Genomic DNA, 9170 nt, shown 5'->3' on the forward strand with positions numbered 1-9170 from the left:
ACTCTATAAGAGCATCTGCAGCCGGACGCCTCAAACCATCCCTCATACATTCGCGGACGCGCCCGGTCAGTGACCGGACAGGGGAGAGAAGAAAAAACTTGACCCAACCGGACCCCTCATACCATCCCTACACGCCCAAGCTATCAGCGAACCCTCATATATCCATCTCAAATATGGGGAGGATATGAAGGCTCGCGGACGTGCCCGGGCAGTCCGCCACATAGGACGCGGCCCCACCCCGGACCATCTTTTCCGTCACATAGGTGCAAGTGACCGAACATATGATAAAAAATATAAGTAGTGTAGTTGCACGAACGAAAAAATAGGGGCTCAGAACGGACACGCGCGGTTTTTAAAGGAACCAGAAAAATCCACCCCCTCCACCACCGAGGGATGGGAACAAGAGGCCCACCTGCAATGATGCACAGCAGTTTCGTAGTAGATTTGGAAGTTTAGGTAGAGTACGTAGGGAGGTTACGTAGGTCTAGGATTATTGCATACGAAATAGGTGGTGTAGCAACTATTTGTCGGCAGCATCATTTTACCCAGCGGGTAAATGGAGGGAACGCTCCTAACCTGGCCGAATGCACTGACCCAATACACTAGCACAAGGGCCGGCGTGGTTCGTCGATGCGCTTGACATGCATGCCGGCGTGTCGCGCGCGCGCACGAATCAGAGCAGAGACCAAGCAAGCATGGCATGCCTACTGATGCGGGGCCGGGCAGCCGAGGGGCATGACGTAGCGCGGGTGCCCCCGGCCCCGGCGTCCCGACTGCGGCGGCGACCGGGTGGCCCATGGGCGCCCCTCCGTACATGCCCATGACGCCGCCGGTGACGGGGCCGTGCTGCGGCTGCGGGGCGGCGTTGTTGATGGTGGTGATGTCGTGGATGCTGGAGCGGCGGCGGTCCCGGTTCATGGAGTTGAGGCGGATGAAGCACTTGTGCGTCGGCGTCCGGCCCGGGAGATGACCAAGTTGCGCCCAGTCGCCCTTGCCGAACTTGTCCAGCCGGCAGCAAGAACGGCCTGCACGCACGACGCACCCCGATCATCAAAAAGATGCAGAGCTTTCCTCTGTTGTCCATGAGAGACCCGAGCTTTCTTTCCTTCCTGTATACGTACCTGTGCTCCTCCTCTGTCCACGGGATGCCCTTGCGCCGCTCCTGCTCGGCCTTGGAGCAGCCCTTCCCGGAGTCGGGGTCGAGGCTCTTGTCTTCCGATCCTCGCGCCGGTCCTTGCTAGGCGCGGGAGGGCCTCGTAATGGCGCCGCACCTCCTCCGTCGACCGCGAGCGCCACTAACCAGTCCTCCTCCGGCGGGCGGCCGCGCCATGTCCTCTTCGTTGGTCCACGCCGCCGCCGTGGTTGCTCTCTGAGAGGCCATCGTAGGCCGTGCGGAGGGGCAGAGGCTTATCCGCAAGGAACGAAAAAATAGTGCGCGCGGGATCGGTCGGGTGGGTCGCACGAACGCTCAAACCCACCACCAGCCCAGCGCTAGTCAACTCAACTGACTTGTCGATCTCTATAATATACAGGGGTAGAAATCATGTGACGTTTGATTCTGCTATTTTGCGACCAAATCGTATGGTGTGCGGTCGGTGTCAGTGCAGCGCAAACAAATTAAGACTCCGTTTACTAACAACTTGATAGAGTAAATAGCATAAAACTACCACTTTTCGTGCTAGGGTTTCAAAAAACCACCACTTTTTTGTTTGTGACTGATACCTACCACTTTTCTCGTCGGCTGTCTCAAAAAACCCAAATCGCCCGTTGCTAGCGTTTTGAACCGTTTTCTGACGGTCCGGGCCCGCCAGTCAGGCCAGGTCAGCGCCGCGCGTGACGGCGAGGCCGTTAACGGCCGTTACTCGGACCGACCGGTGCGGTCGGACCGCACCCGCTCGCTCGTTGCCTTAAGTCGTCTCCCTCCCTCTCTCTGCTCTCACTCTGCTCCCCGGCCCGCACTCATCTCTCTCTCGCTCTCACTCTCCTCTCCTATCTGCTCTTCGACGCCGGCAGCGACTTGCGCTGTGGAAGCTCCACCGCCGCCATGCCTTCCTGGAATGACGGGGATATGAGCTCAGAGGACGAGTGCGACATCACAAGCATGGACATGGCTCTTTGGGTAAGTTTTTCGATCTGCTGAGCTAGGGTTAGGGTTCATCTAGGAGCTAGATTAGGTTAGTGTTCATCTTGGTGAGCTAGGGTAAGCTTTGGTTACTGTTATTTAGTAGGCAGGGTTATGGTTGTTGTTTGAGCTATGTTTATGTATGCTTGAAAACTATGGTTAGGGTTAGGGTTCTTGCTGGATTGGGGAATTAATTTGTGATCTATGTCTGGTTTTGTGAGCTAAGGTTATTCTGTTGATGTGTTCATGCAGGAGACCCCTGACACCACCGTGGAGCCTCTTTTCTGTGGCCAGCTGGAGCTTTCTGAACCCACCTGCATGATGCACCACATGAGGCCAATTAAGTGTGTGGCATTTGAAAGAACCTTAACTGGAAGGTGTTTCTATGGTTGTCCAGTGCCGTAGGTATAGTACCTTAATTGGAATCATTTTGTTCTGAACCCACACATGTATTTGTTCTGAAGCCTCACCTTCAGTTTCTTAGTCTGATATGATTTGTTGTTATGAAATTGAGTGCACTTAGTGATGTATATCTCAATTTCCAAATGCAGAGTGAAGGTGTTAACTGTGGTGTTACTGAGTGGGTTGACAAGCCCTGGCATCCAATTCTTCAGAATTGCTTGTCCAGGCTGTGGGACATGTACCATGAACAGAATTGTGGTAGGGTAGTTGATAAGCAGAAGTATGAGAAGCATTTGGCCAAGCTTAAGACTGAAAATGACAAGCTGTGCATTGATTACACAAAGCTTGTCCAAGATGTATCCAAGATGTTTGATTGGCAGGATGGTAGGGTAGACCACATGGATTACCAGAAGGCAGTTGAGGAGGAAGAATTTCAGAAGAAGAAGAAAGAGGTAGAAGAGAGTGCTAGGTTGGAGGTTCAGATGGAGAAGCTCAAACTTGCCAAGGAACAAAGGTGCATTTTACAGAGTCAAGGTGACATTATCAAGAATACCAGGAAGGCAATGAAGGAGGTTGAACAGGAGAGAGATTTGCTTAAGATAGAGAAGGCCAAGCTTGAGCATGTGGTTAATGAGCTGCTGAATGATGGGCATGCAAGCAAGCAGAAACTTGAGAAAATCAAGGCCATCCTTGATTCATGAAGTGTGTTGTGCAGATGGTGAAGTACATCCAAGGCCTTTATAAGTATGTGGCCTAACAATCTGATGTGAAGATATGGGGTGTACATTTTGGGGAATGTGAAGCTAATCTAGTCTATGTCTATGCCAATGTTAAGAACTGTAGTTTATGCTGCTCGAACCTTTAATGCTAAGTTATGAACTAAGTTGTAATGAATGTTGTGCCTGTATTTGAACCTCTTATGCTATGTTATGGAGTCAGTGATAAGCACTGCTGGACTATGCTATGTATTTCAACCTCTTATGCTATGTGTTTTTTAGTGCTTTGTACCTGGGCTTTGTGGCCAATTGTATTTACAAACCTAGGCCTACTACACCCACCCTCCACTGCTCATAAATAGCCTACTCCACCCACCCTCCTCCCTCCAGAACACAGCCGCCACACCCCACCTCTAAAAAACCCTAGATGGATCCAGAGCTTGGGGAGGTGACAGATGAGGAAGAGGAGGCAGTGCAAGCAGTCGATGTGAGGAGGCAAAGGGCTCGCAGAGAAGATCTTGGAGAAGTGCAAGAGTGGGAGCTGGAGTTCAAGAGGAGGCTGGCAGAGAAGATCCTGGAGAAGTGCAACTCAGATGAGTTCACAGTTCTTGTCCCTGGTGGCAGGCGCAAGAGCTCAGGGAAGATCATCAGGTGGGCTAGGGCACAGGCAGTAATCGCTCCCCACCCTTCTACCAGAGCAAAGTGGCGTCGTTTCTTCGATCGTTACGATTGAGAGTTGTTGCTAGTAGTTTTTTAAGTATGAATGAGAGTTTGAGCTATGTATCCCTTCCATTTCTGTGAATGTTTGAATCTATGAATGTTTGAATAAATGAATCAATGTTTGCATCAGAGTGAGCAGCTTGCCTTGGAGCATTGAAACCTGTGTACCCCCCTCCTCTGCTAGCTGTTGATGCTCTGGTGTTCTTTGCTGGAGAGGCAATGGATGACCTTGTGTTCTTGGCTGGTGAAGATGTGCTAGGAGCCCTTGTCTTCTTGGTTGCTTTGGTCTTCTTGGCAGGTGCTGATGTGGCAGGTGTTGGAGTAGCAGAAGCAACTGCCTTGTTCCTCTTCCTCTTTGCTGGTCCTGGAGTAGTTGTGGCTGTTGCAGGCCTCTTCCTAGATGCTGCTGATGGTGCTGGTGGTGCTGGTGGTGCTGCTGGTGGTGGTGGTGGTGGTGGTGGTGGTGGTGGAACCACACCTGTAGTAGCTCTGGTAGATGAAGAGTAGTCTGACCTATTCTCCTGCACATTTAACATAGCAAATTAGAATTAAACCACCTAGCCTATGAAACATAAATTTCTTTATCAATAAACATACCTGGTGATTATTATTTCTCATCTGCAGTTTGGGTTTCAGTGGAACACCACATGTGGTATATCTGTGACCTTGCATATTGCAATTGCTACAAGTCACTGTCCCAATTCTTGATGTATCCTTCTTGGCAGGCACCTCAAAATGTCCTTTCCTCCTAGTTGTCTGATTTTTACCCTTCTTTTCTTTGAATACTGGAGGACATATGTCATCCCCCATGGTGTGTGGCCAACAATCAGGTCCTGGAACAGGGTATATAATATGCTTGTAGGTTTCATAGTAGAGGGGCTTCTTGAAGAACTCATGGACAAAATCTTCAAGATGTAGCTTGACCTTCTGCATTGCTGCTATAGCATGACTACATGGAACAGCTGTCATATCCCACCTCCTGCAGTCACAAGTGTAGTTGTTTAGGTTTACACAGTAGGTCTTGTCTGAACTACTTGTAACTTGCCAAATGCCTGGTCCAGCCATATGTGCATCACAATATTTTGCCCACTTCTTGGCCTCCTCCAATATCTCAGAGTAAGTGGGTGTGATATCCCACCTACATGTCTCTGTCTTCTCCCTAATCTTCTGAAACTTGATCATGAGTTTTGTCCTCATTCCTTCAAGCATTGTCCTTATGGGCTTGTTCCTAACATCTAGAATCACCCTGTCGAAAACTTCACTAAGATTGTTTACAACAAGGTCTGTCTTGCATATAGTATTCATTCTATGCCTGGCCCAAGTATGGACTGGTATATTGGACAACCACTTCCATGCCTCCTCACTCTCTTTCTTCAATGCTTCCATGCCCAGATCATGCCCATTCTTAGTGAAAGAATATGCAGCCTGGTCTAGATGTTTTTTCAATTCATCCCCTCTAAACCCAGCTGATTAGAAGTTGGCATATATGTGTCTTAAACAAAATCTTTGAGGGGAATCAGGAAATACATCCTCTATTGCATTGAGCGGACCCTGTTCATTGATTTTGTATTAATAACTAGTGAAGTAAGTAGAGAAAGCATTACATACTGCAAGAAACCAAACTGTGTAAGAAACCAAACTGAAGTAGTTGTACCTTTTGCTTGTCTGACATAATTGTGTAGGGCCCAAACTTGTTGCCACTACCAATTACTGTCCTTAGCTGAAGTCCAACTATCTGTCTCCTCCTTGTCAACAACACCAAATGCAATAGGGAAGATGTTGTTGTTGCCATCCCTCCCTGTTGCTGCCAGGATTTGCTGCCCAGTACTTAGTTTGATAAAGCATCCATCAAGACCTACATTTTAAGCCATTAGTAAGCAGTAACATGTAATGCAATCCCTATTTAAGCACTATACAGACTAGATTTACCTATGAAATGCCTGCAACCATTTAGGAACCCCTCCTTACAAGCAAACAGACAATAAAACATGTAATGAAACCTTGGGGTAGGTGCTGGGTGGAGTTCAAATTCCTTTGTTGTCACAACACACCTACTATCAGGGTTTGTGTCCAAAACACACTGCAGATAGTCTCTTAACCTGTAGTATTGTGTCTTGTGATCCCCTTGCACAACATCAACTGCTTTCCTCCTTGCCCTGTAGGCCAAACTTTTTGGAACATGTACTCCAAATTTCTTTTTTGTATAACTCAATATAGTCTCAACACCTGCACCAGGATTGGATCTTACAGTATCCTCAACAGCCTTTGCAACCCACTTCATGGTAACCTTTGTGTTCTCTCCACTTGCTCCACAGGTGTGATCACGATGCATCTTCTTGATGCTAAAGGTTGACTCATGGGCAATCTTAGAAGTAGTAATATAAAAGTCACAACCATGCTTTCTATCTGAGCACCAGGCTATGATCCTACTTGGATCATTCCTATGGTACTCAAAGTTCCTAAGTGTCCTAACATGGTAGTTTCTCAATGCTTCTCTGAACTCTACCACATACAGAAAGCACAAATGAATCCTAAACTGTTCATGTGCATCAGGCCTAGAGGGATCATACCATATTCTCTCCTTCTTCTTCTTCAATTTTCTCTTCCTGCCACAAGGCAACCTAGGTGCATCATCTTCTTCATCAGAAATGCCTTCATCACCTGGAAAGCAGAACTCATCAGCTTCTGGCACGAAATCTTCAAACTTTATGTGATCTGGCTCACCGTGTGATCTGCTTGTTGGGCCTTGTTTCCTCACAGGTATCTTCTGTGCCACAGTTTTCACATGATCTGAAGCTTCTTCTTCATCATCTACTTCAGAACCATTTGGCTCCTGCCAAAACTCTGAGGGTTCAGAAGCACCCCCAAAATAATGCTCAGCCATCTCTTCCTCTTCCCTGTAGTGCTGACCTGTTCCTTCACCACCTTCATCTTCTCCCCTAGCCCAAGACTTGTATGAAATTTTCTTCCCTCTGTAATCACCCCTAAAAAACTCAAAATCTGAAGAGGATTTGTCCAACTCATCATCATCTTGATCTTCTGCTTCAATGCCTTCAATTTCCACTGCCTCTTTTCCCTTGTTGAAATTACAGCTCTGCTGTGTGTTAAAATATGGATCAACAGGCACAACTGGAGGTTGTGAAGAATTTGAGACAGGGAAAAGGACACCTTCTTGGGAAACACTATACACAATGGGATCACCAACTTGACTAATTGGAATCTGCTCTTCAAGCAAGGTGTGGTCCATGTTTGCATCTGCTGGATTTGGGTCAGTAGCCTCTCTCACTGTTATGTTCAATACTTTCTTCTCAGCAAACAAATCTAGCATCTCCTCCACCTTCTCATCACTGTCTAAAACCTCAATCCCCTCCAGCCCCTTACCCTCATCCTTAACATATGACAGATAGGCATCCAACCCATAGCCCTCAAGTTCAATAAGTGCTAACAATAACAGGTAATTCATTTCTGATAAGGAAAACTTCCTTTCCATGTTGTCTCTACCCTGAAAATGCAGCCTCAACTGCCATACTTCATCATCCAAACTATGCAAAAAAGAAACAACACATTCAGATTTCTTCAGATTTTCCAGTTAAAAAATATGCAACAGTTTCACTTGCACAACATATCATCCAAACCTAAACCCTAATTCATATATTGCTTACAATGTATACATAATAATATACCAAAGAAACTAATTCATTAACAATCTAAGAAACAAATCCTAACCCTAGTTCATAAATAAACTAAGACAAATAATTAAAACAATTTGAGTATAACTTACTCCACGCCACCAAGTGAGGAGGCCCACTGGTGCCCGCCTTCTGGATCTGCGTGGATGGATTTGGCAACTGCCCTGGCCGCGCGCCACGCCGGCGAGATCTGGAACTCCTGCGTCGGTGGCCCAGACGAGCGCCGCTGGGTCGGGAAACTTGCGCTGCCTAGCCACTTGTTGACCTCGGAGTGAGCACCGCCCTCGCCGCTGGTTGTCGCCCCAGGCTCGCCGTCGTCCTTCTTCTTCGCCGCCGCCATCGTCGGGAGAGACAGAGAGCACGGGGAAAGGAGGAGCGAGAGAGAGATGCTGCCGACAGAGAGAGAAAGGCAGCGAGCGAGCGTGTGCGGTCCGACCGCACCGGTCGGTCCGAGTAACGGCCGTTAACGGCCTCGCCGTCACGCGCGGCGCTGACCTGGCCTGACTGGCGGGCCCGGACCGTCAGAAAACGGTTCAAAACGCTAGCAATGGGCGATTTGGGTTTTTTGAGACAGCCGGCGAGAAAAGTGGTAGGTATCATTCACAAACAAAAAAGTGGTGGTTTTTTGGAACCCTAGCACGAAAAGGTGGTTTAATGATAAAACACAGATAGGCATCCAACCCATAGCCCTCAAGTTCAATAAGTGCTAACAATAACAGGTAATTCATTTCTGATAAGGAAAACTTCCTTTCCATGTTGTCTCTACCCTGAAAATGCAGCCTCAACTGCCATACTTCATCATCCAAACTATGCAAAAAAGAAACAACACATTCAGATTTCTTCAGATTTTGTGCCATCTTGTGCGGCCTTACAGCATCCCTAGCAAGCAAATCCCGACCCCGTCCCGCAAAAATCGGTTTAAAGGATACCGCAAAATATATTTTTTATATTTTAATGATAGGAGTTTTGTTCCGGCAGAATAGATCCCGTAAAATATTGTATGGTCCCGGTAAAATTGTACAAACCCCCCTAAAACTGTCTGTTAAATTACAATTGAATCTGCGCATCTTACTGGTGATAGCGCCGTCGTATAGTAAGACAAGGACCACGAGGACGAATGTGACGAGCAGGCAGCGACTCTCTAGCTCGTAGTGGCGATAACAGCAACAGTGGCTCGCGGGCGATAGCAGCAACCGTGGCTCGCGGGCGACAGCGACGGCGCAAGGCGGCTCGCGGGTGGCGTCGGCGATGTGCGGCAGCTCGCGGGCAACAACGGTGGCGCAAGGCAGCTCGCATGTGGCGACTGCGACGTGCGGCTGCTCGCGTGTGGCGACGGCGACATGCAGGAACTCGCATGCGGCGGCGGCAGTGAGATTTCACCGAAATTGAGCTCGGGAAGCTATGGTGCTGGCTGCGAGGAAAGCGGTTGGGGTTGAAATTTCTCTCCCGCCAAAGGAGATCCTCCAAAACAGGGCGGAATCCCATAGATTTAGAGGAACTGGGCTCACAGATGCGGGATCC

General features: G+C 48.3%; 1 pseudogene; it reads right to left on the reverse strand.

The window, feature by feature from the left end:
- Nucleotides 1-431: 431 nt before the first annotated feature.
- Nucleotides 432-2046, reverse strand: LOC119280069 (annotated as a pseudogene).
- Nucleotides 2047-9170: the final 7124 nt, after the last annotated feature.

This window comes from Triticum dicoccoides, chromosome 3B (genome assembly GCF_002162155.2).
Source record: "Triticum dicoccoides isolate Atlit2015 ecotype Zavitan chromosome 3B, WEW_v2.0, whole genome shotgun sequence".
Classification (NCBI taxonomy): Eukaryota; Viridiplantae; Streptophyta; class Magnoliopsida; order Poales; family Poaceae; genus Triticum; species Triticum dicoccoides.